Consider the following 14,251-nt stretch of genomic DNA (forward strand, 5'->3'; position numbering starts at 1 on the left):
TTCCCTCTCCAAAATTGGATTTCTAATAAACCTAATGGCAGCCAGTTTGACCGCAGGGCCAGCCCACTCCAGGAACCCGACAGGGTGTGTGTGTTTGGGTTGCGTCAGCGTGTGAGGGGTGGGGGGGTCAGTATGTTAATGCTCACATGAATTTGTTTTCCCCTGTCAACTGTTTAGAAAACATTAGATACATCAGAGCCTGTGATTGGTCTAGAACAACGGCCTGCATCCAGATCAGCCTTCCTAATACAACACACGCACACACACACACACGCACGCACGCACACGCACACACACACACACACACACACACACACACACACACACACACACACACACACACAGACACAGACAAACACACACAAACACACACACACACATCTGAAATCTTAATACAGAGCATCCCATTCCCTCTGACCCAGCACATCGCAGGCCCCCTGCTCTCTTTTTAACCTCTCTTTTTATTTGTAAGAACAAACCATATCACTCCTCACCATTTATTATTAAACTTCTCTAGGGTGGGAAGGAGGCACTATTTTTACCTCCGGATGAAAAGCGTGCCCAAGTAAACTGCCGGCTACTCAGGTGCAGAAGCTAGGATATGCATATAATTGGTAGATTTGGATAGAAAACACTCTACGGTTTCCAAAACCTTTAACATAATGTCTGTGAGTATAACACAACTGATTTGGCAGGAGAAAACCCGAGGAACATCCATCCAGGAAGTAGGATTTCTTTATTTTTGTAGTTTTCTATTCAATCCCAATACAGTGTCCATTGACTCACAAATTGTTGTTCCTATGCCTTCCACTTTAAAAATTGTTTCAGGCTTGTATTCAGAAAAATTAGGGAGTAAGTGTCAGGACCCGGCTTCGAACCTGGGTCTCCGGAGTGAGAAACAGTCACTTAACCAACTGAGCCACGAATAGACAGCAGAACCCAGAAGATGAGGCAGACACAGCAGTACTTAAGACGGTGTATTTAATAAAGAAAAAATCCTAAAATGCAAAAAATGGCAAATCCAAAAGGTGGTAGGAAAAACACAAAAAAGACCTCAAAAGAAACTCACCAGAAAATAAACAAAAACAAAAAACAGAATACCACAAGAACTTCACCCGGAATCGACAAGAGTACACAGAACACTAGGGCAGGGTGCTAACATACAAACACAGAGCACAGAACTGAGGGAAACAAAGGGTTTAAATACAATCAGGGGAAACGAGACACAGGTGCAAATAATAATGGGGATCAAGGGAAAAACATAGGGACAAAAAGCACAATGGGGACATCTACTGACCAAAACCCGGAACAACCCTGGCCAAATCCTGACAGAATCCCCCCTAGGAACGGCTCCTGACGTTCCTACCAGCTCTCTCAGGGTGGAGGACCCTGAACTGACGAATGAGGTCAGGGTCCAGGATGTCTTTGGCAGGAACCCAGGAGCGCTCCTCAGGACCGTAGCCTTCCCAGTCCACCAGATACTGCCAGGACCGCTGCACCCGGCGGGAATCCAGTATCCGGTGGACGGTATAAGCCGGCTGGCCTCCAATGACACGAGGCGGAGGGGGAGGTCTGTCTGCCGGGACAAGGGGAGAAAAAACAACAGGTTTTAACAATGACACATGAAATGTGGGATTAATCTTAAGGGATCTGGGTAAGTGTAGGCGATAAGAAACTGGGTTAACTCTCCTGGCAACCTTGAAGGGACCGATGTATTTTTGGGACAGCTTGCGAGACTCCACCCGTAGAGGTAAGTCTCTTGTGGAAAGCCAGACTCTCTGGCCGGGGCGCAGGGTAGGCCCGGGACGGCGACGTCTGTTGGCTTGTTGTTGATACCTCTGTGAGGAAAGCATCAGATTAAGACGGGTCTTCCTCCACATAAGCCGACAGCGTCTGACGAACCTCAAGGCTGAAGGCACTCTGACTTCTGCCTCCTGGTCCGGGAACAATGGAGGAGCATAGCCAAACTGACACTCGTGCGGGGACATACCAGTGGAGGAGGAGCGCAAGGTGTTGTGCGCGTATTCGGCCCAAACAATAAAGGATGACCATGTGGACGGGTTGTCACGAGTCATACATCGGAGGGTGGTTTCCAGCTCTTGATTCATCCTCTCTGTTTGGCCGTTGGACTCCGGATGGTACCCTGAAGATAGACTGGCAGAAGCCCCCATGAGTTGGCAGAAGGCCTTCCAAAACCTTGAGGCAAACTGGGGACCTCTGTCAGAAACCACATCTTGAGGAATGCCGAAGACTCGGAACACATGATTAATTACCAACTCAGCCGTTTCCTTGGCAGAAGGTAACTTAGTCAGAGGGACGAACCTGGCCGCCTTTGAAAACCTGTCGATTATGACTAGGATAGTAGTATTGCCATGGGATGGAGGAAGTCCAGTAATAAAGTCCAATGAGATATGGGACCAGGGTCTGTGGGGAACAGGTAAAGGGTGAAGGAGTCCTTGAGGGCGGAGGTGAGAAGATTTGCCCTGGCAGCACACGGGGCAGGCATTGACGAAAGTGGCAACGTCTTCTCTTATGGTAGGCCACCAGAACTTACACTGGATGAACTCCAAGGTGCGACCTACGCCCGGATGACAGGTGAGGCGAGAGGAGTGCCCCCACAGAAGGACCTGAGTCCTCACTGCCTTGGGGACAAACAACCGATTGGCAGGGCCTCCTTTAGGGTCCGGTTCGCTAGCTTGAGCACGTCTCACGGTATCCTCAACTTGCCACGAGATCGGAGCCACAATCTTAGCAGCAGGAAGGACAGGCATGTCCGTGTCATCTCGAATGGCAGGAGCGTAGACTCGGGACAGGGCATCCGGTTTGAGATTCTTCGACCCGGGCCGATAGGTGAGGATAAACTGGAATCGATTGAAGAAAAGAGACCATCTAGCTTGTCTAGAGTTCAATCGCTTCGCCTGCTGGATATACTCCAGATTTTTGTGGTCCGTAAGCACTTGAAACGGGTGAGAAGCCCCCTCGAGCCAGTGTCTCCATTCCTTCAATGCCATCTTAACCGCTAGGAGTTCACGATCCCCCACATCGTAGTTCCTCTCAGTCGGGGTAAGCCGGTGTGAGAAGAAAGCGCACGGATGAAGCTTCTTGTCTTCACCCCTCTGAGACAGGACAGCTCCAACACCAACCGCTGATGCGTCTACCTCCACCACAAATGGTTCATCCGTAGTCGGTAGTATCAGGATGGGAGCAGAGAGGACGCGCTGCTTGAGTCCTTGGAAGGCCGTCTCAGCTTCTCTTCCCCACAAAAACCTTGCATTGCCACCTTTGGTTAAAGCTGAGAGAGGAGCTGCCACCAAACTGAAGTTCTTGATGAACTTGCGGTAAAAGTTTGTGAAGCCCAGGAAACGCTGAACATCCTTAACGGATTTGGGGGTGGGCCAATCCGCTACCGCCCCTACCTTCCTAGGGTCCATTTGGACTCGACCGGGTTCCACTACAAATCCCAGGAATTGTACTCGTGATGAATGAAATTCACATTTTTCCGGCTTAACGTACAGATGGCTGTCCAGGAGGCGTTTGAGTACTTGTCTGACATGCTTAGTGTGTTCTTGAAGGGAGCTCGAAAAGATGAGGATGTCATCCAAGTAAACGAACACAAATATGTTAAGCATATCCCTAAGCACATCGTTTATGAGCGCTTGGAACACCGCTGGGGCGTTGGTTAGGCCGAAGGGCATCACCAAGTATTCATAGTGACCAGTAGGCGTGTTGAAAGCGGTCTTCCACTCGTCACCAGGTCTGATCCGCACAAGATGGTATGCGTTCCGCAGGTCAAGCTTAGTGAAAACAACTGCTTCCTGGAGCAGCTCGAAGGCTGTGGCCATAAGGGGTAGCGGGTAACGGTTACGGACGGTTATGTCATTGAGTCCCCGGTAGTCGATGCAAGGACGTAATCCACCATCTTTCTTGGCCACAAAGAAAAACCCTGCTCCCGCCGGGAGGTAGATGGACGCATGAGGCCTGCTTCCAGAGAGTCCTTGATGTAGGTATCCATAGCAGCTCGTTCGGGTGGAGATAGGGAAAAGATCCGACCCCTGGGGGGCAAGTGCCCGGAAACAGGTCGATGGGGCAATCGTAAGATCTATGGGGTGGTAGCATGGTGGCCCTCTGTTTGCTAAACACCAGTTTGAGGTCATGGTAACACTCGGGAACTCGGGTCAGGTCGATGGATTCTAAAGACTCGGGAGTAGAACTCGGGAATTCTGGAAAATACAAGTAGCTTGGCACGTAGGACCCCACTGCTTGATAGTGCCCACAGACCAGTCGATGTGAGGGTTATGGCTGTGAAGCCAGGGGTATCCAAGGACGAGAGGGAACTCGGAACAGGAGATCAAATGAAAGTTCATCAATTCCTGGTGTTGTGAAACTGAAAGTCTCAAGGAGGTAGTGACATGAGTGACAAGTCCAGATCCCAAAGGGCTTCCATCCAATGTAGTAACCCTCATGGGGTCACTTAGAGGTTCAGAGGGAACACCATTCTCCTTCGCCCAGACACCATCCATGAAGTTACCTGCGGCTCCAGAGTCTACCAAGGCTTGAAGGTGAAGCTTGTGGTTGTCCCAGGAGAGGGTGACTGGAATGAGCAGACGGGAGTTGGACGGATAGGAGGAGGTTATGTTTCCCGTTACAGTTCCCCCGGTCTGTACGGGACAGAGCGTTTCCCTGGAGCCCGGGACACGTGGAACGGAAATGGCCCGGTTTGCCGCAATATAGACAGCGTCGCTCCCTCATCCGGCGGTCTCTCTCAGCCTGGGAGATGCGTCCAATCTGCATGGGTTCCGGTGGAGCCAGCGATGATAAAGGTGGGGACTCGGAGCTGGGACTGATAGGGGCTAGAGGTCTACGGTTGAGTTCTCTCTCTCTCAGACGCTGGTCAATGCGTGAGGCCAACTTGATCAGGGACTCGAGATTGTCCGGTGGTTCCCGAGTGGCCAGTTCATCTTGGATAGTGTCGGAAAGGCCTTTCAGAAAGCACACCGTGAGCGCCTCGTTGTTCCAGCCACTCGCTGCTGCCACCGTGCGGAACTGGATGGCATAGTCCGTCACGCTGCGCCAACCTTGATGGAGAGTCAGGAGCTGTTTGGCTGAGTCAGAACCACTGCTTGGGCCTTGAAACACTCGTTTGAATTCCTCAGCAAAGGCAGAGTAGCTGGCACAGCAGGAACTATGGGCATCCCACACAGCAGTAGCCCAGGCCAGGGCTTTTTCCGACAGCAGGGTGATGATATATGCGATCTTAGACCGGTCGGTGGGAAACGACGAGGGTTGCAGCTCAAAGGAGAGAGAACATTGAGTGAGAAAGCCTTTACAAGCACTTGGATCACCTGAGAACCGTTGGGGAGGTGGAAGACGAGGTTCAGCCAGGGGGTTAACTGCCATGGGTACGTGAACCTGAGGTACTGGGACGGGAACTGTTGCCGGGGTAAGTCGATCAGATATTTGCTTAATGGAAGTCAGCATCTCCGACAGAAGATGAGAATGTCTAGCCATTAAGGCCTCTTGCTGAACCAGGGCGGCTTCGTGGCGTTGGACAGTCTCCTGGTGGTGGGACAGCGTGGCAAAAAGGTCCTGGGAACTGGCTGCCTCTGGGTTCATTTTTGGCTCTGTGTTTCTGTCAGGACCCGGTTTCGAACCTGGGTCTCCGGAGTGAGAAACAGTCACTTAACCAACTGAGCCACGAATAGACAGCAGAACCCAGAAGATGAGGCAGACACAGCAGTACTTAAGACGGTGTATTTAATAAAGAAAAATCCTAAAATGCAAAAAATGGCAAATCCAAAAGGTGGTAGGAAAAACACAAAAAAGACCTCAAAAGAAACTCACCAAAAAATAAACAAAAACAAAAAACAGAATACCACAAGAACTTCACCCGGAATCGACAAGAGTACACAGAACACTAGGGCAGGGTGCTAACATACAAACACAGAGCACAGAACTGAGGGAAACAAAGGGTTTAAATACAATCAGGGGAAACGAGACACAGGTGCAAATAATAATGGGGATCAAGGGAAAAACATAGGGACAAAAAGCACAATGGGGACATCTACTGACCAAAACCCGGAACAACCCTGGCCAAATCCTGACAGTAAGACCAGCCTGAATGTCGACCCTAAAGTGTCACAGAGCTTTTTGATGCGCAATCCCAAGAGCTTGCCTTTCTTGCTTACCATTTAGGTCATTTAGGCTAAAAACAACCTGAGGATTGAATATAAACATCGGTTGACATGTTTCGATGAAATTTACGGATAAAATTTTGATTTTTTTTTTGTCTTCCTGTTGTGACTGCGTTTGAGCCTGTGGATTACCAAAGAAACGCACAAACAAAATGGCGGTTTCTGGATATAAAGAGAGACTTTCTCGAACAAAACATTTATTGAGTAAATGCATGTCTTCTGTCATGATTAATTTTATCTCTATTTCTGACTTGTATAACTCTTCTACTTGGCTGGTTACTGTTTGTAATGATTTGTCTGCTGGGTGATGTTTTCAGATAATTGCATGGTGTGCTTTCGCCATAAAGCCTTTTTGAAATATGACACCGTCGTTGGATTCACAAGAAGTTAGTCTTTAAACCTATGTATAACACTTGTATGTTTTCTGAATTTTTATAATCGGTATTTCTGTTTTTGAATTTGGCGCTCTGCAATTTCACTGGATGTTGGTTAGGTGGGACGCTACCATCCCACAAGGAGGTTAACTAGGGGGTCAGTTAAGAACAAATTCTTCTTTACTATAACAGCCTAGGAACAGTGGGTTAACTGCCTTGTACAGGGGCAGACGACAGAGTTGTACCTTGTCAGCTCGGGAATTCGATCTTGCAATCTTTCAGTTACTAGTCCAACGCTTTAACCACTAGGCTACCCCACTATATCACACTATATTACACTATATCACACTATATCACTCCATATCACACTACATCACACTATATCACACTATGTCATACTATATCACACTATATCACTCCATATCACACTATATCACACTATATCACACTATATCACTCCATACCACACTATATCACACTATAACACTCCATACCACACTATATCACTCCATATCACACTATATCACACTGTATCACTCCATATCACACTATATCACTCCATACCACACTAGTCCAACGCTTTAACCAATAGGCTACCCCACTATATCACACTATATCACACTACATCACTCCATATCACACTATATCACTCCATATCACACTACATCACACTATATCACACTATGTCATACTATATCACACTATATCACTCCATATCACACTATATCACACTATATCACTCCATACCACACTATATCACACTATATCACTCCATACCACACTATATCACTCCATATCACACTATATCACACTATATCACTCCATACCACACTATATCACACTATATCACTCCATACCACACTATATCACTCCATATCACACTATATCACTCCATACCACACTATATCACACTATATCACTCCATACCACACTATATCACACTATGTCACACTATATCACACTATATCACTCCATATCACTCCATACCCCACTATATCACACAATATTACTCCATACCACACTATATCACACTATATCACACTATATCACACTATATCACTCCATACCACACTATATCACTCCATATCACACTATATCACACTATATCACACTATATCACTCCATACCACACTATATCACTCCATATCACACTATATCACACCATACCACACTATATCACACAAGTCCAACGCTTTAACCACTAGGCTACCCCACTATATCACACTATATCACACTATATCACTCCATATCACCCTATATCACTCCATATCACACTACATCACACTATATCACACTATGTCATACTATATCACACTATATCACTCCATATCACACTATATCACACTATGTCACTCCATACCACACTATATCACACTATATCACTCCATATCACACTATATCACTCCATACCACACTATATCACACTATGTCACACTATATCACACTATATCACTCCATATCACTCCATACTCCACTATATCACACAATATCACTCCATACCACACTATATCACACTATATCACACTATATCACACAATATCACTCCATACCACACTATATCACACTATATCACTCCATATCACACTATACCACACTATATCACACTATATCACACTATATCACTCCATACCACACTATATCACTCCATACCACACTATACCACACTATATCACTCCATATCACACTATATCACTCCATACCACACTATATCACTCCATACCACACTATATCACTCCATATAACACTATGTCACACTATATCACTCCATATCACACTAGGGGCGGCAGGGTAGCCTATTGGTTAGAGCGTTGGACTAGTAACCGAAAGGTTGCGATTTCAATCCCCGAGCTGACAAGGTACAAATCTGTCGTTCTGCCCGTGAACAGGCAGTTAACCCACTGTTCCTAGGCCGTCATTGAAAATAAGAATTTGTTCTTAACTGACTTGCCTAGTAAAATAAAGGTAAAAAAATAAAAAATAAAAACAACATCACACTATATCACTTCATACCACACTATAGCACACCATTCCTCACAAAAATACTGTATTACACCATTTCAAAGCCTGTCACACCATTTTTTATTGTTATTTTTTAAATACATGTTTACCCCGTTTTCATGGTATCCAATTGTTTTAGTAGCTACTATCTTGTCTCATCGCTACAACTCCGTACGGGCTCGGGAGAGACGAAGGTTGAAAGTCATGCTTCCTCCAACCAAGCCACACTGCTTCTTAACACAGTGCGCATCCAACCTGGAAGCCAGCTGCACCAATGTGTCGGAGGGTACACGTGCACCTGGCGACCTTGGTTAGCGCGCACTGTGCCCGGCCTGCCACAGGAGTCGCTGGTGCACGATGAGACAAGGACATCCCTACCGGCCAACCCCTCCCTAACACGGGTGAAAATAGGCCAATTGTGTGTCTCCCCACGGACCTCCCAGTCACGGCCGGTTACGACAGAGCCTGGGCGCGAACCCAGAGTCTCTGATGGCACAGCTGGCACTGCAGTACAGCTCCCTTAACCACTGCGCCACCCGGGAGGCCTATACCACACCCTAGCACACCATTTCAAACCCTATCACACAATTTATATGAGAGATGTAGTTAATTAGTCATAGAGATAGATTGGGTTGACTGGTGTGATGCCTTCCCAGGTTTGTAAAATTCCAGAAACGTTCCCAAAATCCCAACGTTTACCAGAAATCCTGCTTGGAGGATTCCCAGATTTCCTGCTTATTCCTCGTCATTACACTAATCCTCCAACTGTGATTTGTGGGGAAACCTAGGAGCCCCAGACTCCCTGTAGTACACACACACACACACACACACACACACACACACACACACGACGAATGAGATGGGGCTGAGTGCTGTACTGTCTCCCTATAGTATGCCCAGATAGATCAGGGGCCATTCAGGGGCCTCATAATGAATTGGTCTAATTAATATCCAGACATCTGATCATTCTCTAATATCACTAGAGGTGAGAGGAGAAGAGGCAGGGGAAACGTGAGAGAGAGGGATAAAGGAGAGATAAAAAGAGGCAAGATTACAGATTGAAGAGAGAGGGAGAAAGGGAGAGAGAAGGAGGGAGAGAGAGGGAAAAATAGAGAGAGAAAGGGAGGTGAGAGAGCAGGTGGAAGAGAGAGAGAGAGAGAGAGAGAGAGAGAGAGAGAGAGAGAGAGAGAGAGAGAGAGAGAGAGAGAGAGAAACAGAGGGGAGAGAGTGGATGGAAGAGAGAGGGAGAAAAGGAGAAAGAGAAAGGAATAGGAGGGAGAGAGAGGAAGGGAGAGAGAGAGAGAAGGGGAGGAGAGAGAGAGAGAGTAGGTGGATAGAAATGGAGGAGAGAGAGGGAGGGGAGAGAGGGAAGAGGAGGGAGGACGACTGGAGAAGAGAGAGTGATTGATAGTGAGAGGTGAAACTCACACCCTTAAACTGCCCTTCTAGCACTCTCTCAGTTTGTCACTTACAACTGCTACTCTGTGTTTCTCGTCCCTCCCTCACTCTCTCCATCTCTATCTCTTTCCACGTCTCTCTGTTTCTCTCTCTCTCTCACTCTCCAGCTCTCTCTGACTCTCTCTCCCCTTCTCTTTCTCTCTGTTTCTCTCTCTCCACTCTCTCCTTATCTCTCTCCCTCTATCTCTCTCCCATTCTCTCTCTCTCCATCTCTGTTTCTCTCTCTCACTCTCTCTTTCGATCTCTCTCCCTCTAAATCTCTCCCCTTCTCTCTCCAGCTATCTCTCGCTCTCTCTGAGTTATTCAATCATCATTACACCCAGGCGCAGCAGTGTGAAACTCACGTCGTCTGGGAATTACAGAAAAATAAAATGAGATTGAGTAGAACCAGCCGGCAGCTGCGTGAAACTGATGGATGAGAAAACAAATTTTGTTGGATTTAAAAAAATACTTACAGAGGAGTGACTCTGTAACCCCAAAACTCCTTATGAATGCGTTAGAAACAGAGAATAATGTGACCATTATATATATATATGTATGTGTAGAGAGAAGAAAGGTCAAAAGGTCAAAAGTTATTCACTACAAGAGTGCCCTTTGGGACACAGACTAGCAGTCCCTCAACACAGGTCACTGATTGGTTGTTGTGTATTTCTATGATAAAGTTGCCTCTGGCTCTAAACTTCTGATCAATGGTCAGATTTAGAATTGTATCTACATTGCTGGAGGTTAGAATTAAGGCTAAGGTATACTGATTCCAGATCTGTGCTTATAGGGGCAACGCCTTCCTCCAGGGTCATTAACTATTATTCACTGTTGTGTGTGTTTGTCTGCCTACGTGTGTGTGTGTGATAAATGACTCCTCTCCTCCCCAGCATCCCCATGGATGCTGCTGTCCCTGGACCACGGCCCCCGTGGTCATTAATTACCATGAATTAATGGTTTTATCCGCTGTCAGTCAATGGAAAGATTGTCACCTGGGCCCACAATAAACCCAGGCTTTTATCAAATGGTGTAAAAATGTCAGATCGGATGGACAAACACATCATGGTCAATCCCCAGCTGAAATAATCTCCTTCCGCTTTACCTAGATTAAATTACACACACACACACACACACACACACACACACACACACACACACAGCACGGCCAGGCATGACTCCAACACCATCATTAAGTTTGCTGATGACACGACAGTGGTAGGCCTGATCACCGACAACGATGAGACAGCCTATAGGGAAGTTAGACACCTGACCATGTGGTGGAAGGACAACAACCTTTCCTTTGAATTTAACTCTAAGGACTACAACTGTTGTATTTGGCACATGTGACAAATAAAATTTGATTTGATTTGATTGGATTTGACACAGACACAGACAGACAGACAGACAGACAGACAGACAGACAGACAGACAGACAGACAGACAGACAGACAGACAGAGGGGGAAAATGGAGAGAGAGAGTTAGAGATGAAGAGAGAGAGAGTTAGAGATGAAGAGAGAGAGAGTTAGAGATGAAGATAGAGAGAGTTAGAGATGAAGAGAGAGAGAGAGTTAGAGATGAAGAGAGAGCGAGAGACTAAGGGAGAACTAGAGAGGGAGAGAGAGAGAAATAGAGAGAGTTAGAGATGAAGAGAGAGCGAGAGACTAAGGGAGAACTAGAGAGGGAGCGAGAGAGAAATAGAGAGAGTTAGAGATGAAGAGAGAGAGAGAGTTAGAGATGAAGAGAGAGATAGTTAGAGATGAAGAGAGAGAGTTAGAGATGAAGAGAGAGAGTTAGAGATGAAGAGAGAGAGAGGGAGAGAGAGAGAGACTAAGGGAGAACTAGAGAGGGAGAGAGAAAGAGAGAAATATAGAGAGTTAGAGATGAAGAGAGAGAGTTAGAGATGAAGAGAGAGAGTTAGAGATGAAGAGAGAGAGAGTTAGAGATGAAGAGAGAGAGAGTTAGAGATGAAGAGAGAGAGAGAGAGAGACTAAGGGAGAAATAGAGAGAGAGAGAGAGAGAGAGAGAGAGAGAGAGAGAAAGAGAGTTAAAGAAATTAAGATAGATATAGAGAGACAGAGAGAGAGCGAGCGATATAGAACAATGATGATGATGTGGTTTTAACCTCTACGGGATCGGTGTCCTCCCCGTGGGATGGTTGAGCTAACGTAGGCCAATGTGGTTAGGGCGTAGACATATCTGATGTGGGCAGGAAGCTTAAAGTCTTGTTAATCTAACTGTTCAATTTACGGTAACTGTTAAAGAGAAAGAACACCATGCTATTGTTTGAGGAGAGTGCAGAATTACGTGTGTCAATAAACAAATAGGCATATTTGAGCAGTCTTGATACAACATTTTTAACATATATACAATGGTTCATTGGATCAGTCTAAGACGGTATTAGTCTTTGCACATACACTGCTGCCATCGAGTGGCCAAAATCTAACTTGCACCTGGGCTGGAACAATACATTATGGCCTTTCTCTTGCATTTCAAAGATGATGGTACAAAAAATATGTATTGCTTTTTACCAGATTTGATGTCTGATATTCTCCTTCATTAGTTTCACATTTCCACAAACTTCAAAGTGTTTCCTTTCAAATGGTACCAGGAATATGCACATCCTTGCTTCAGGTCCTGAGCAACAGGCAACAAGATTTGGGTATGTCATTTTAGGCAAAAATGTAAAAAGGGGCGGATCCTTGAGAGGTAACTTCCTGTATTACAAAGGCACTTCCTCTACTTGTGAGTCAGCCCCAGGAACCCCACTCTCTTTCTCCCTCTATCTTTCTTTCTCTTTTCTCTTTCTCCCTCACTTTATTTGCCTCTCCTCTCCTCTCCTCCACCTTCAGTTTTTTCCCACTTGTCCTTGATCCTCATCTCTATCTCTCCCTTTTTCTCCTGTTGTCATCTTTCCATTTTTAGGTTTTTATTTCTAATATTTTCAGTTGTTTCTTATCTGTTTTTTTTTCATGCTGCATCTCTCTACATCATCTCAGCAGTTCCCAGTCGGTGTGCTTAGTGTGTGACAGTGTGCATCTTTCTCAGTGGTGTACAACCTCTAGTGGACCTCTACAACCTCTAGTGGACCTCTACAATCTCTAGTGGACCTCTACAACCTCTAGTGGACCTCTACAACCTCCAGTGGACCTCTACAACCTCCAGTGGACCTCTACAACCTCCAGTGGACCTCTACAACCTCCAGTGGACCTCTACAACCTCCAGTGGACCTCTACAACCTCCAGTGGACCTCTACAACCTCTAGTGGACCTCTACAACCTCCAGTGGACCTCTACAACCTCTAGTGGACCTCTACAACCTCTAGTGGACCTCTACAATCTCTAGTGGACCTCACAACCTCTAGTGGACCTCTACAACCTCTAGTGGACCTCTACAACCTCCAGTGGACCTCTACAACCTCCAGTGGACCTCTACAACCTCTAGTGGACCTCTACAACCTCTAGTGGACCTCTACAACCTCTAGTGGACCTCTACAACCTCCAGTGGACGTCTACAACCTCTAGTGGACCTCTACAACCTCTAGTGGACCTCTAAAACCTCTAGTGGACCTCTAAAACCTCTAGTGGACCTCTACAACCTCCAGTGGACCTCTACAACCTCTAGTGGACCTCTACAACCTCTAGTGGACCTCTACAACCTCTAGTGGACCTCTACAACCTCCAGTGGACCTCTACAACCTCCAGTGGACCTCTACAACCTCTAGTGGACCTCTACAATCTTTTCTAACATCTGTGACACTGTGTGGTGATTTAGTTTCCTCTCCTCCTCCTCTATCTTCTTCTATATTAGCTGAATCACTTCTTTCCTAGATCTCCCTCTCACACTCACACACACACACACACACACACACACACACACACACACACACACACACACACACACACACACACACACACACACACACACACACACACACACACACACAGGAGGTTGTGAATGGGATTACCACTGCCTCCACACTAGTCTATTTCTGTCCAGTTGTAGGACTTCCTCCTCAGTGTTGTGTGTTGTCTAATCCTGCCTATCCCATAATACACCAACACTTCAGTGAGCATGTGAGTGATCATGTGTGTGTGTGTGTGTGTGTGTGTATGTGTGTGTGTGTGTGTGTATGTGTGTGTGTGTATGTGTGTGTGTGTGTGTGTGTGTGTGTGTGTGTGTGTGTGTGTGTGTGTGTGTGTGTGTGTGTGTGTGTACGTGTGTACGTGTGTGTGTGAGTGAGCATGTTC

Source organism: Oncorhynchus masou, chromosome 31, assembly GCF_036934945.1.
Source record: "Oncorhynchus masou masou isolate Uvic2021 chromosome 31, UVic_Omas_1.1, whole genome shotgun sequence".
Taxonomy (NCBI): Eukaryota; Metazoa; Chordata; class Actinopteri; order Salmoniformes; family Salmonidae; genus Oncorhynchus; species Oncorhynchus masou.